This window comes from Nanorana parkeri, unplaced genomic scaffold, assembly GCF_000935625.1.
Source record: "Nanorana parkeri isolate BGI_ZX_2015 unplaced genomic scaffold, ASM93562v1 scaffold588, whole genome shotgun sequence".
Taxonomy (NCBI): Eukaryota; Metazoa; Chordata; class Amphibia; order Anura; family Dicroglossidae; genus Nanorana; species Nanorana parkeri.
In genome coordinates this window covers 386,653-400,948 of record NW_017306856.1, presented here as the reverse complement: position 1 = coordinate 400,948, position 14,296 = coordinate 386,653, and the positions used below count along the sequence as shown (strand labels likewise).

Genomic DNA, 14,296 nt, shown 5'->3' with positions numbered 1-14,296 from the left:
AGTCTCCTCTTCTCCCAGTACAATGTGGAGTCTCCTCTTCTGTAGAGGAGAAGTCCGGGATGAGAGCGGAGAGCCTCTGGAAGTGAGTGTCCCTCAGTGCTGAGTACTTGGGGCACTGTAGCAGGAAGTGGCCCTCATCTTCTTGGGCCCCCTGGTCACACTGCTGGCACAATCTACTCTCCCTGGGCTTGTAGGTCTGGCTATGCCGCCCTGATTCAATTTCCAGGCTGTGGGCGCTCAGTCTGTTCCGGCTCAGGATTTGTCTGTCTTTGGGCTCTTGTAGTACCTCCAGGTATGGGGCCAGTTTGTATTCTCTCTGTAATGATTGGTAGTTGGGGAGTTTCTGGGTGTTTTGTATCTCATGTCTCAATTCCCTGATAAAGTTTTATTCAGAATCCTTCATGACGTCCTTTATGTGATATTTTGTCAGGCTGCATTCATGGGAGCTTTGGATGGCCAAGGTGCTGATGGGTTGTTGCAGCCGCATGGTGTGGAGTGGTCCTTGTTGGCCAGTAGGGCTTTATGGTGGTATGAGTTGGGGCTGGTGTTGTTTAGGTTGTCCCTCTCTCTCTCTCTCTCCCCCCTCTGTCTCTTTCTCACTTCCCCTCTGTCTCTCTCTCTCTCTCTCTCCACCCTCCACCTGCCTCTCCCTCTCTCCCTCTCTCCGCCTGTCTTTCGTCTCACTATCGTCTTTCCAGGATCCGGCTGTTGGTGGAGTTGAGTCTCGTCCTCCCCAGGAGGGGCTGCGCTCTCTCTCTCTCTATCGCCCTCTGTCTCTGCCTGTCTCTCTCCCCACCCTCTGGCTGTCTCTATTCCTCCCTCTCTCCTCTCTCTGCATACTCTTTCCCTCTGTCACTGGCTATCTCTCCATCTTCCGCCTGTCTCTCTTCTCTCTATCAGGCTGTTGGTGGTGTTGAGTCTGCACTCTCTCTCTCTCCACCCTCTGGCTGTCTCCTCTCTCTCTCTCCACCCTCTGGCTGTCTCCTCTCTCTCTCTCTCTCTCTCTCTCTCTACCCTCTGGCTGTCTCTCCATCCATCTCTCTCTCTCTCCACCCTCTAGCTGTTCTCTCCTCTCTCACTCTCCTTCTCTTTCTCTCTCCCCCACTGCTCTCCTCCCTTCTCTCTATCAGTATTTCCAGGATCTTGCTGTTGGTGGCGTTGAGTCTGCTCTCTCTCTGTCTCTACACCTGTCTCTCTCTCTGTCTCTACACCAGTCTCTCTCTCTCTCTCTCCACCCTCCGCCTGTCTCTCTCTGCTCTCCTCCCTTCTTTCTCTCAGTCTTTCCAGGATCTTGCTGTTGGTGGCGTTGAGTCTGCTCTCTCTCTCTCTCCACCCTCTAGCTGTCTCTCTCTCTCTCTCTCTCTCTCCACCCTCCTCCTGTCTCTCTCTGCTCTCCTCCCTTCTCTCTATCAGTCTTTCCAGGATCCGGCTGTTGGTGGCGTTGAGTCTGCTCTCTCTCTCTCTCCCCCCTCTAGCTGTCTCTCTCTCTCTCTCTCTCTCTCCCCCCTCCTCCTCTCTCTCTCTGCTCTCCTCCCTTCTCTCTATCAGTCTTTCCAGGATCCGGCTGTTGGTGGCGTTGAGTCTGCTCTCTCTCTCTCTCCCCCCTCTAGCTGTCTCTCTCTCTCTCTCTCTCTCTCCACCCTCTAGCTGTCTCTCTCTCTCTCTCTCTCTCTCCCCCCTCCTCCTCTCTCTCTCTGCTCTCCTCCCTTCTCTCTATCAGTCTTTCCAGGATCCGGCTGTTCGTGGCGTTGAGCCTCGTCCTCCCCAGGAGGGGCTGAGCTCTCTCTCCTCCCCCTCGCTCTCTCTCCAGTATTGCAGGATGGAGATGGGATTCTCTTAGGATGCTGATGTTGCGGTGAGCAGAGGGGTCTGCGGGTGGCCGTGTCCGGGCTGGGGTCTGATCTTTAGGGGGGTCTGCAGCAACAATTCTGCTATTGGGGTCACCTCCACTCCCAGTACAGATGGTGGGGTGAGCTACCTCCGCAGTGTGTAGGGGGGGCGACATTGGTTGGAATATTGTTGTGTAGCGTACACATGAGCTGTCCTGTCTGTGCAGAGCCGGGCCGAGGGGTAGGCAGAAGAGGCGACGGCCTTGGGCGCTTCAGCAGGAGGGGGGGTGCAAAGTCTGCATTGCATGCTGCATGGTGGGGGAGGGGCTATATGGGTGTACCGCAGCCTTTTTGCCTTGTGTGCTAAAGTACCGAGTTATAGTGTATTGTGATGCTGGGACTTGTAGTGCATCTCCTATGGACTCTATAGGGACATATACAGCTCAGGAGGTCGGGTGTAGGCGGAGCCCCCTGACAGCTCTGGACACTCACAGTGATGACCCGATGACGCAGAGTCCTCTATTGTGAGACATAGAACGGCTGATCCCTTTCTGAAAATGCTAATTTCCTGGCTGTGTGTGTGTACTGCGTGAGCCTGCGCACACCTGACAGTTACCAATGCTTCATGTTAAGTCAGATGTGAACATGTCCAGGTATAAGAACGTTTCAGTGAGACAACTTTCCTCCCGTAGATTGTCATTGAAAGCAAGCTCTTGCTGAGGTTGTGATCCCCGACTCTCTGTGAGATTTAAAAGGATATCGTTCCAGTAGCACACTTCCTGTCCTAGGGTGACAACACTCGCTCACTGCACGGCATCTATAAAGGGGCAGCGTTCTAAACCTAGGACGGGACTACAGACAGTTTGCACCTCTCTCTCTCCACATAACATGGAGGGGAGGTGATCTGTAGTTCACGGGGATAGCCGGGAACAAAGTAACTGATAACAGAGAGCGCAGGAAGTTATCTTCTCGCTGGATTTCTGGCAGGATCAGAATTTTTTTGGGGTGTGCGGTCTGGTTCCACTTTCACTCTGCTGTTGGTGCAGATGTTTGACTTTGAAGGGCTCGCCCCTCCCTTGATGACTCGGGCGGTTCCCCGTTTTAGGATCAGTCTATCACCTTCTCCAATAAAAGTGACATCACGGAGGTAGCGGCCAATCACGCGGCTCCCCTACGCTGGGAGAAGCTTGCTGTGCACAGAGCCGGCATTGTGTGCGAGCTCTGGACCCGGGTGATACCACGCCTCAGCGTGTGTGGGCTTCATACGGAGCCGGACATTCCATTCCTTCCCCTCTGAGGATAAGGAAGTCCTCCGGGCTCAGGGAGATTCATCGATCAATCAGAGATCATAAATATTGTATTGTCTATTGCTGAACAGGCCCGGGGGCCACACGCCGCAAATGTGCTACAAGTCATTGTAGGGAGCAACCAATATAAGGGGCTGTAATAGCCGTGATCCCTATCAATCTCATGTAATGTGTCTCCAGTCTCTGACCATCTCTGGGACCATGCCTATAGCCTCTGATCATCTCTTGTAGCATTCCCGTAGTCTCTGACCACCTCCTGTAGCACAACCATAGTCTCTGAACATCTCTTGTACAATGCTTGTAGCATGACCATAGACTCTGACCATCTCTTGTAGCATGCCCATAGACTCTGACCATCTCTTGTAGCATGCCCATAGACTCTGACCATCTCTTGTAGCATGACCGTAGTCCCTGACCATCTCTTGTAGCATGACCATAGACTCTGCCCATCTCTCGTAGCATGCCTACTAGAGCTGCAACAATTAATCGACTAAGTGGATTATAATCGATGATGGAAAACATTGTCAACGTTTTCCATCATTGATTAGTTGAAGTTCGATTAGTTGGGCCTGCGTGCGCTGCGCGACACGTCTCCTCCATGCAAGCCACGTCTCCTACCCGCGCGCCGTGCACCACGTCTCCTCCCCGCCATGACCATAGACTCTGCCCATCTCTCGTAGCATGCCTACTAGAGCTGCAACAATTAATCGACTAAGTGGATTATAATCGATGATGGAAAACATTGTCAACGTTTTCCATCATTGATTAGTTGAAGTTCGATTAGTTGGGCCTGCGTGCGCTGCGCGACACGTCTCCTCCATGCAAGCCACGTCTCCTACCCGCGCGCCGTGCACCACGTCTCCTCCCCGCCATGACCATAGACTCTGCCCATCTCTCGTAGCATGCCTACTAGAGCTGCAACAATTAATCGACTAAGTGGATTATAATCGATGATGGAAAACATTGTCAACGTTTTCCATCATTGATTAGTTGAAGTTCGATTAGTTGGGCCTGCGTGCGCTGCGCGACACGTCTCCTCCATGCAAGCCACGTCTCCTACCCGCGCGCCGTGCACCACGTCTCCTCCCCGCCATGACCATAGACTCTGCCCATCTCTCGTAGCATGCCTACTAGAGCTGCAACAATTAATCGACTAAGTGGATTATAATCGATGATGGAAAACATTGTCAACGTTTTCCATCATTGATTAGTTGAAGTTCGATTAGTTGGGCCTGCGTGCGCTGCGCGACACGTCTCCTCCATGCAAGCCACGTCTCCTACCCGCGCGCCGTGCACCACGTCTCCTCCCCGCCATGACCATAGACTCTGCCCATCTCTCGTAGCATGCCTACTAGAGCTGCAACAATTAATCGACTAAGTGGATTATAATCGATGATGGAAAACATTGTCAACGTTTTCCATCATTGATTAGTTGAAGTTCGATTAGTTGGGCCTGCGTGCGCTGCGCGACACGTCTCCTCCATGCAAGCCACGTCTCCTACCCGCGCGCCGTGCACCACGTCTCCTCCCCGCCATGACCATAGACTCTGCCCATCTCTCGTAGCATGCCTACTAGAGCTGCAACAATTAATCGACTAAGTGGATTATAATCGATGATGGAAAACATTGTCAACGTTTTCCATCATTGATTAGTTGAAGTTCGATTAGTTGGGCCTGCGTGCGCTGCGCGACACGTCTCCTCCATGCAAGCCACGTCTCCTACCCGCGCGCCGTGCACCACGTCTCCTCCCCGCCATGACCATAGACTCTGCCCATCTCTCGTAGCATGCCTACTAGAGCTGCAACAATTAATCGACTAAGTGGATTATAATCGATGATGGAAAACATTGTCAACGTTTTCCATCATTGATTAGTTGAAGTTCGATTAGTTGGGCCTGCGTGCGCTGCGCGACACGTCTCCTCCATGCAAGCCACGTCTCCTACCCGCGCGCCGTGCACCACGTCTCCTCCCCGCCATGACCATAGACTCTGCCCATCTCTCGTAGCATGCCTACTAGAGCTGCAACAATTAATCGACTAAGTGGATTATAATCGATGATGGAAAACATTGTCAACGTTTTCCATCATTGATTAGTTGAAGTTCGATTAGTTGGGCCTGCGTGCGCTGCGCGACACGTCTCCTCCATGCAAGCCACGTCTCCTACCCGCGCGCCGTGCACCACGTCTCCTCCCCGCCATGACCATAGACTCTGCCCATCTCTCGTAGCATGCCTACTAGAGCTGCAACAATTAATCGACTAAGTGGATTATAATCGATGATGGAAAACATTGTCAACGTTTTCCATCATTGATTAGTTGAAGTTCGATTAGTTGGGCCTGCGTGCGCTGCGCGACACGTCTCCTCCATGCAAGCCACGTCTCCTACCCGCGCGCCGTGCACCACGTCTCCTCCCCGCCATGACCATAGACTCTGCCCATCTCTCGTAGCATGCCTACTAGAGCTGCAACAATTAATCGACTAAGTGGATTATAATCGATGATGGAAAACATTGTCAACGTTTTCCATCATTGATTAGTTGAAGTTCGATTAGTTGGGCCTGCGTGCGCTGCGCGACACGTCTCCTCCATGCAAGCCACGTCTCCTACCCGCGCGCCGTGCACCACGTCTCCTCCCCGCCATGACCATAGACTCTGCCCATCTCTCGTAGCATGCCCATAGACTCTGACCATCTCTTGTAGCATGACCATAGACTCTGACCATCTCTCGTAGCATGCCTACTAGAGCTGCAACAATTAATCGACTAAGTGGATTATAATCGATGATGGAAAACATTGTCAACGTTTTCCATCATTGATTAGTTGAAGTTCGATTAGTTGGGCCTGCGTGCGCTGCGCGACACGTCTCCTCCATGCAAGCCACGTCTCCTACCCGCGCGCCGTGCACCACGTCTCCTCCCCGCGAGACACGTCTCCTCCCACGTTTGGAAAGAAGGAGAACATGTCATTGATTGATGACACGAAGTCCACAGAACTAACAACATGTCCCCCAGTTTGGGGGTTACAGACTCTCCAATGGAGTTGCATTTCATTATATATTTATATTTCTAAGGAAAGCGGCAGATTGTTAGTGATTGGTGGATGTGGTCGGAGCTCTGATTGGTGGATGTGGTCGGAGCTCTGATTGGTGGATGTGGTCGGAGCTCTGATTGGTGGATGTGGTCGGAGCTCTGATTGGTGGATGTGGTCGGAGCTCTGATTGGTGGATGTGGTCGGAGCTCTGATTGGTGGATGTGGTCGGAGCTCTGATTGGTGGATGTGGTCGGAGCTCTGATTGGTGGTAACTCTGATTACTGGAATGCACCCGTAATCTCTAGACCAACCGCAGTCTGTCTATAATAACATTACTGCAACTCTGATTGGTGGATGTGGTCGGAGCTCTGATTGGTGGATGTGGTCGGAGCTCTGATTGGTGGATGTGGTCGGAGCTCTGATTGGTGGATGTGGTCGGAGCTCTGATTGGTGGATGTGGTCGGAGCTCTCCAGCCCTGATCACTTATTAATCAGAGGTTTGTCTGGTGAACCCTCCGCCACAATCAGCCATGACCCCGATGTCAGCTTAGAGCTATATTATGTACACAGTGTTATCTCCTAGTATTGTGTCTGTACCCCTGATGTATGTGTGGACTGGATGTATGTATGTATGTATGGATTGGATGCATGTATGTATGGATTGGATGCATGTATGTGTGGATTGGATGTATGTATGTATGTATGTATGGACTGGATGCATGTACGTATGTATGTATGGATTGGATGTATGTATGTATGTATGGACTGGATGCATGTATGTATGGATTGGATGCATGTATGGATTGTATGTATGTATGGACTGGATGTATGTATGTATGTACTGGATGTATGTATGTATGGATTGGATGTATGTATGTATGGATTGGATGCATGTATGTATGTATGTATGTATGTATGGACTGGATGCATGTATGTATGGATTGGATGCATGTATGGATTGTATGTATGTATGTACTGGATGTATGTATGTATGGATTGGATGTATGTATGTATGGACTGGATGCATGTATGTATGTATGTATGGACTGGATGCATGTATGTATGTATGTATGGACTGGATGCATGTATGTATGGATTGGATGCATGTATGGCCTGGATGTATGTATGTATGGCCTGCATGTATGTATGTAGGGACTGCATGTATTTATTGGCCAAAATGTACTAAAGCCAAATAGTGCAGGAAATTGTTTTATTACAAAAATGAGGAGTCCACAGATGACACTGCAGTATAAAATTGGCCTACAGCAGAGCAATTTAATGCGCAAGGCTAGGCCTAAACGTACTAGAGACAAAGAGCATGGGCTGGGGCTTTACTACAAGATAATGTATGTATGTATGTATGTCCTGGATGTATGCATGGACTGTATGTATGTCCTGGATGTATGCATGGACTGTATGTATGTCCTGGATGTATGCATGGACTGTATGTATGCATGGACTGTATGTATGTCCTGGATGTATGTATGTCCTGGATGTATGCATGGACTGTATGTATGTCCTGGATGTATGCATGGACTGGATGTATACTATATGGGCAAATCTTTGTGGACACCTGACCATCAAACCTATAGGAGCTTGTTGGACATCCCATTCCAAAACCTTGCAAATTAAGATGGAGTTGGCCCCCCTCTTGTGACTATAACAGGCTCTACTCTTATAGCAGCAGTGGTAAATTGGCCAGTTAATAAGGGAGAATTGGCCAAAATGTACTAAAGCCGAAGAGTGCAGGAAAGTGTTTTATTACAAGAATTAAGAGCCCACAGATGACACTGCAGTTAGGGTTGCCACCTGTGCAGAATTCACCCGGACAGTCCGGGTTTTGGATGCTGTGCCCGGGTTTCAAGGCAGCAGAAACCCGGACACAAGATGCCAGGCAGACAGGGGCAACCACAATTAAGGTAGGGGCTACTGACCCCCCCACTGAAAATAGTCTTGACTGTTATTTACATATGAATGGGTGGCGCTATTTACATATGAATAAGCTGCGACTCATTCTCCCCAAAACATTTCCGTGCGTCGCTACAGTGTTCGGGTTTCACTGGAAGAAAAGGTGGCAACCCTAACTGCAGTGTAAAACTGGCCAGCAGCAGGACAATTTCATGAGCAAGGCTAGGCCTAAACTTACTAGAGACAAAGAGCCTGGGCTGGGGCTTTACTACAAGAGCCTGGGCTGGGGCTTTACTACAAGAGCCTGGGCTGGGGCTTTACTACAAGAGCCTGGGCTGGGGCTTTACTACAAGAGCCTGGGCTGGGGCTTTACTACAAGAGCCTGGGCTGGGGCTTTACTACAGGAATTAAAGTAACACTAAACTCAGGAGGTAAATCTTAAAAATCCATTCAAGAAGCTTAACTCTGAACTACAATGTCTCTTATTTGTGTATCACTCGGCTGTAGATCTCCAATCATCTCTGAATTTGTGCCGATTCTTTCCTTCCTTCTGGAGGGGGGCTACTTGTGTTCCCCGTGGTCCCCCTGTGTGTTTTAAAGTAGTCAGCTCTCGAAGCTCACTCCTGGGATGGACTACAATCTCACGTTTAGTTTACTCATTTGTACTGAAGTTTATAGTCTAGCAGTGAAAATTTGGCCAGCAGGATAATTTAATGAGCAAGGCTAGGCCTAAATTTACCAGAGGCAAAGAATACAGGCTGAGGCTTAAATACAAGAATTAAGATAGTGTAGAGGATACAGCGGTGTAAAATTGTCCAGCAGGCCAATTTAATGAGCAAGGCTAGCCCTGATTCTACTAGAGACAAAGAGTGAGGAGGCTTTACAACACTCCCATTATTGGCCCTTCTAAGTCTGTGGCCAAAGTTCAAAGGTCATGCATTGCATTATGGTCCTCAGATGTGACGGCTGCATTTGTTTTCTTTTCTCAGACGATAACTGTCGATCCTGCCAGAAATGCAGTATGAACTATTATAATTGGCAATATACTATACGGCTACATTTGTCACACCGGATGTCTGATGCCTATGTACTGACACATAGTAAACATGGCTGCCGACCTCGGCTGATGATAAATAATAAACAGTCACTTATTAGGTTTGGCCGTGTACATGGGAAAGTCAGTCTGGACAGGAGAAGATTTGGGAAGGTTCATGTCCGGGTTGAGCTTTTTTATACTGGTCGCGTTGGTATCAGATCTGCGGCCTTCAGTCCTCCATATGTGACGTGAACGATAATTCCTGGCTGGGGATTGATAGCGGCGGGCACGGCCACACAGGACAGTTAGGAGGAAGTGAGTGACTAATGCGTTGGTGACAGGTTTGGATGCATGTATGGATTGTATGTATGTATGTACTGGATGTATGTATGTATGGATTGGATGTATGTATGTATGGACTGGATGCATGTATGTATGTATGTATGGACTGGATGCATGTATGTATGTATGTATGGACTGGATGCATGTATGTATGGATTGGATGCATGTATGGCCTGGATGTATGTATGTATGGCCTGCATGTATGTATGTAGGGACTGCATGTATTTATTGGCCAAAATGTACTAAAGCCAAATAGTGCAGGAAATTGTTTTATTACAAAAATGAGGAGTCCACAGATGACACTGCAGTATAAAATTGGCCTACAGCAGAGCAATTTAATGCGCAAGGCTAGGCCTAAACGTACTAGAGACAAAGAGCATGGGCTGGGGCTTTACTACAAGATAATGTATGTATGTATGTATGTCCTGGATGTATGCATGGACTGTATGTATGTCCTGGATGTATGCATGGACTGTATGTATGTCCTGGATGTATGCATGGACTGTATGTATGCATGGACTGTATGTATGTCCTGGATGTATGTATGTCCTGGATGTATGCATGGACTGTATGTATGTCCTGGATGTATGCATGGACTGGATGTATACTATATGGGCAAATCTTTGTGGACACCTGACCATCAAACCTATAGGAGCTTGTTGGACATCCCATTCCAAAACCTTGCAAATTAAGATGGAGTTGGCCCCCCTCTTGTGACTATAACAGGCTCTACTCTTATAGCAGCAGTGGTAAATTGGCCAGTTAATAAGGGAGAATTGGCCAAAATGTACTAAAGCCGAAGAGTGCAGGAAAGTGTTTTATTACAAGAATTAAGAGCCCACAGATGACACTGCAGTTAGGGTTGCCACCTGTGCAGAATTCACCCGGACAGTCCGGGTTTTGGATGCTGTGCCCGGGTTTCAAGGCAGCAGAAACCCGGACACAAGATGCCAGGCAGACAGGGGCAACCACAATTAAGGTAGGGGCTACTGACCCCCCCACTGAAAATAGTCTTGACTGTTATTTACATATGAATGGGTGGCGCTATTTACATATGAATAAGCTGCGACTCATTCTCCCCAAAACATTTCCGTGCGTCGCTACAGTGTTCGGGTTTCACTGGAAGAAAAGGTGGCAACCCTAACTGCAGTGTAAAACTGGCCAGCAGCAGGACAATTTCATGAGCAAGGCTAGGCCTAAACTTACTAGAGACAAAGAGCCTGGGCTGGGGCTTTACTACAAGAGCCTGGGCTGGGGCTTTACTACAAGAGCCTGGGCTGGGGCTTTACTACAAGAGCCTGGGCTGGGGCTTTACTACAAGAGCCAGGGCTGGAGTTTAATTACAAGAGCCTGGGCTGGGGCTTTACTACAGGAATTAAAGTAACACTAAACTCAGGAGGTAAATCTTAAAAATCCATTCAAGAAGCTTAACTCTGAACTACAATGTCTCTTATTTGTGTATCACTCGGCTGTAGATCTCCAATCATCTCTGAATTTGTGCCGATTCTTTCCTTCCTTCTGGAGGGGGGCTACTTGTGTTCCCCGTGGTCCCCCTGTGTGTTTTAAAGTAGTCAGCTCTCGAAGCTCACTCCTGGGATGGACTACAATCTCACGTTTAGTTTACTCATTTGTACTGAAGTTTATAGTCTAGCAGTGAAAATTTGGCCAGCAGGATAATTTAATGAGCAAGGCTAGGCCTAAATTTACCAGAGGCAAAGAATACAGGCTGAGGCTTAAATACAAGAATTAAGATAGTGTAGAGGATACAGCGGTGTAAAATTGTCCAGCAGGCCAATTTAATGAGCAAGGCTAGCCCTGATTCTACTAGAGACAAAGAGTGAGGAGGCTTTACAACACTCCCATTATTGGCCCTTCTAAGTCTGTGGCCAAAGTTCAAAGGTCATGCATTGCATTATGGTCCTCAGATGTGACGGCTGCATTTGTTTTCTTTTCTCAGACGATAACTGTCGATCCTGCCAGAAATGCAGTATGAACTATTATAATTGGCAATATACTATACGGCTACATTTGTCACACCGGATGTCTGATGCCTATGTACTGACACATAGTAAACATGGCTGCCGACCTCGGCTGATGATAAATAATAAACAGTCACTTATTAGGTTTGGCCGTGTACATGGGAAAGTCAGTCTGGACAGGAGAAGATTTGGGAAGGTTCATGTCCGGGTTGAGCTTTTTTATACTGGTCGCGTTGGTATCAGATCTGCGGCCTTCAGTCCTCCATATGTGACGTGAACGATAATTCCTGGCTGGGGATTGATAGCGGCGGGCACGGCCACACAGGACAGTTAGGAGGAAGTGAGTGACTAATGCGTTGGTGACAGGAAGTGGGACACGTGACACCAACAGAGGTGTGCAGGGGGGTAAGGGGCTATGTGTGTACTGTGTGCAGAGGGGTACTGAGCTGTGTGTGCAGGGCTGTGTGTGTATGCAGGGGGGTATGGGGCTGTGTGTGTATGCAGGGGGGTATGGGGCTGTGTGTGTGCAGGGAGGTACTGGGCTGTGTGTGTGCAGGGAGGTACTGGGCTGTGTGTGCAGGGGGGGACTGGGCTGTGTGTGTGCAGGGAGGTACTGGGCTGTGTGTGCAGGGGGGGACTGGGCTGTGTGTGTGCAGGGAGGTACTGGGCTGTGTGTGCAGGGGGGGACTGGGCTGTGTGTGTGCAGGGAGGTACTGGGCTGTGTGTGCAGGGGGGGACTGGGCTGTGTGTGTGCAGGGAGGTACTGGGCTGTGTGTGCAGGGGGGGACTGGGCTGTGTGTGTGCAGGGAGGTACTGGGCTGTGTGTGCAGGGGGGGACTGGGCTGTGTGTGTGCAGGGAGGTACTGGGCTGTGTGTGCAGGGGGGGACTGGGCTGTGTGTGTGCAGGGAGGTACTGGGCTGTGTGTGCAGGGGGGGACTGGGCTGTGTGTGTGCAGGGAGGTACTGGGCTGTGTGTGCAGGGGGGGACTGGGCTGTGTGTGTGCAGGGAGGTACTGGGCTGTGTGTGCAGGGGGGGACTGGGCTGTGTGTGTGCAGGGAGGTACTGGGCTGTGTGTGCAGGGGGGGACTGGGCTGTGTGTGTGCAGGGAGGTACTGGGCTGTGTGTGCAGGGGGGGACTGGGCTGTGTGTGTGCAGGGAGGTACTGGGCTGTGTGTGCAGGGGGGGACTGGGCTGTGTGTGTGCAGGGAGGTACTGGGCTGTGTGTGCAGGGGGGGACTGGGCTGTGTGTGTGCAGGGAGGTACTGGGCTGTGTGTGCAGGGGGGGACTGGGCTGTGTGTGTGCAGGGAGGTACTGGGCTGTGTGTGCAGGGGGGGACTGGGCTGTGTGTGTGCAGGGAGGTACTGGGCTGTGTGTGCAGGGGGGGACTGGGCTGTGTGTGTGCAGGGAGGTACTGGGCTGTGTGTGCAGGGGGGGACTGGGCTGTGTGTGTGCAGGGAGGTACTGGGCTGTGTGTGCAGGGGGGGACTGGGCTGTGTGTGTGCAGGGAGGTACTGGGCTGTGTGTGCAGGGGGGGACTGGGCTGTGTGTGTGCAGGGAGGTACTGGGCTGTGTGTGCAGGGGGGGACTGGGCTGTGTGTGTGCAGGGAGGTACTGGGCTGTGTGTGCAGGGGGGGACTGGGCTGTGTGTGTGCAGGGGGGGTACTAGGCTGTATGTGTGCAGGGGGGTACGGGGCTGTGTGTGTGCAGGGGTGTGCTGTGTGTATGCATGGGGGTGGTATTGGTCTGTGTGTATGCATACCCCCCGTACAGGGCTGTGTGTGCGTTTATTGGGCAGTATTGGGGATTTTATACAATGAACGGAGTGAAATGTGTACGGAGTGATAACGCGGAGTGACCCGCCGGCTGCCGGTATTTGGAGTTATTTGGTGTCAGGACGGTCTCAGTAGATGATTCTTAGTCTGCAGCCTCTGCTGCTGAAATGACACCATGGACGGCTCCAAGGCACTGCAAACAATATTCCTCACCAGCACGCCGGCATATTTCATATAGTTTAAACGCTTGTGTACATGGCCGTCGTTTTCCCGCGTTTGGAATGCAGTTCAGCAGATTCGCATTGACTTCAATGGATTGGTGCAGATGGCTGCATTTGTCCTACTTTGCGTGTTATTTTTCCGGACGCAGCCGGTCCACATGAGGTGCAATATTTTCCTTTTTTTGCAGGCATAGCAGGTCTCACACTGCCTGCCAGACGGTGCTCTGGTTTGCTGTTCAACTGAATGGCAATGCAATGCATCTAGCGCATGCAATAGCTAAACGCACAATAGTGTGTGACTAATGCAACACTCTGGTGTGATTGGGCCCTCAGTAAATCCCCCACTTGTACTTTTTCCTGTTTTCCTTTTCTGTGTATTTGATTGTTCACACCGAGGCAATCCACTGCGGGGCGTTATATCACAGTTAGCAGGAAAAACAGGCCTAACTGGTATACGCCTAACTTTTATTTTATCTTTGAGACTATGGGGTTGCGGTGAATGTGAGGGATTTATTGTGAGGTGATTTAGATGCACACTGTTCTTGCACTTAGCTTTTCTTTCTTTCAAAAAGAAGGAGGCAACAAAAGGGGTTGCTTGCCCATAGAGCTAGCAATCAGAATGACCCCTTCATGACCAGCGAAGTACAGCGTACGTTTAAACAGACAAAGACGCCGGGACTCTGTTTAAACTTGTAAAGCCGACTGTCCGCTTTACAGTAGAAGCGATTCTGGTGGCTCAGCTCCCGCCAGATCGCTTCTACGGGTCGTTAAACGGGCCCAGCCACCCGACACCCCCGCTGTGTTTTCCGGGCTCTGTTGCCCCTTCTACGGGCCTGGGACCGGCTTCTCTGGTGTTGGGGGTAAGCTTGG

The 14,296-nt window shown here is 50.3% G+C and overlaps 1 protein-coding gene across 1 annotated transcript in view; it reads left to right on the top strand.

The window, feature by feature from the left end:
* The first annotated feature begins 1,794 nt into the window (after nucleotides 1–1,794).
* PLEC (plectin) overlaps nucleotides 1,795–14,296 on the top strand; it is a 225,016-nt gene continuing 212,514 nt past the window's right edge. Inside the window, exon 1 of the mRNA XM_018562625.1 lies at nucleotides 1,795–1,855. The gene's annotated coding sequence lies outside the window, so the exon portion shown is untranslated. The remainder of the gene's footprint in view (nucleotides 1,856–14,296) is intronic.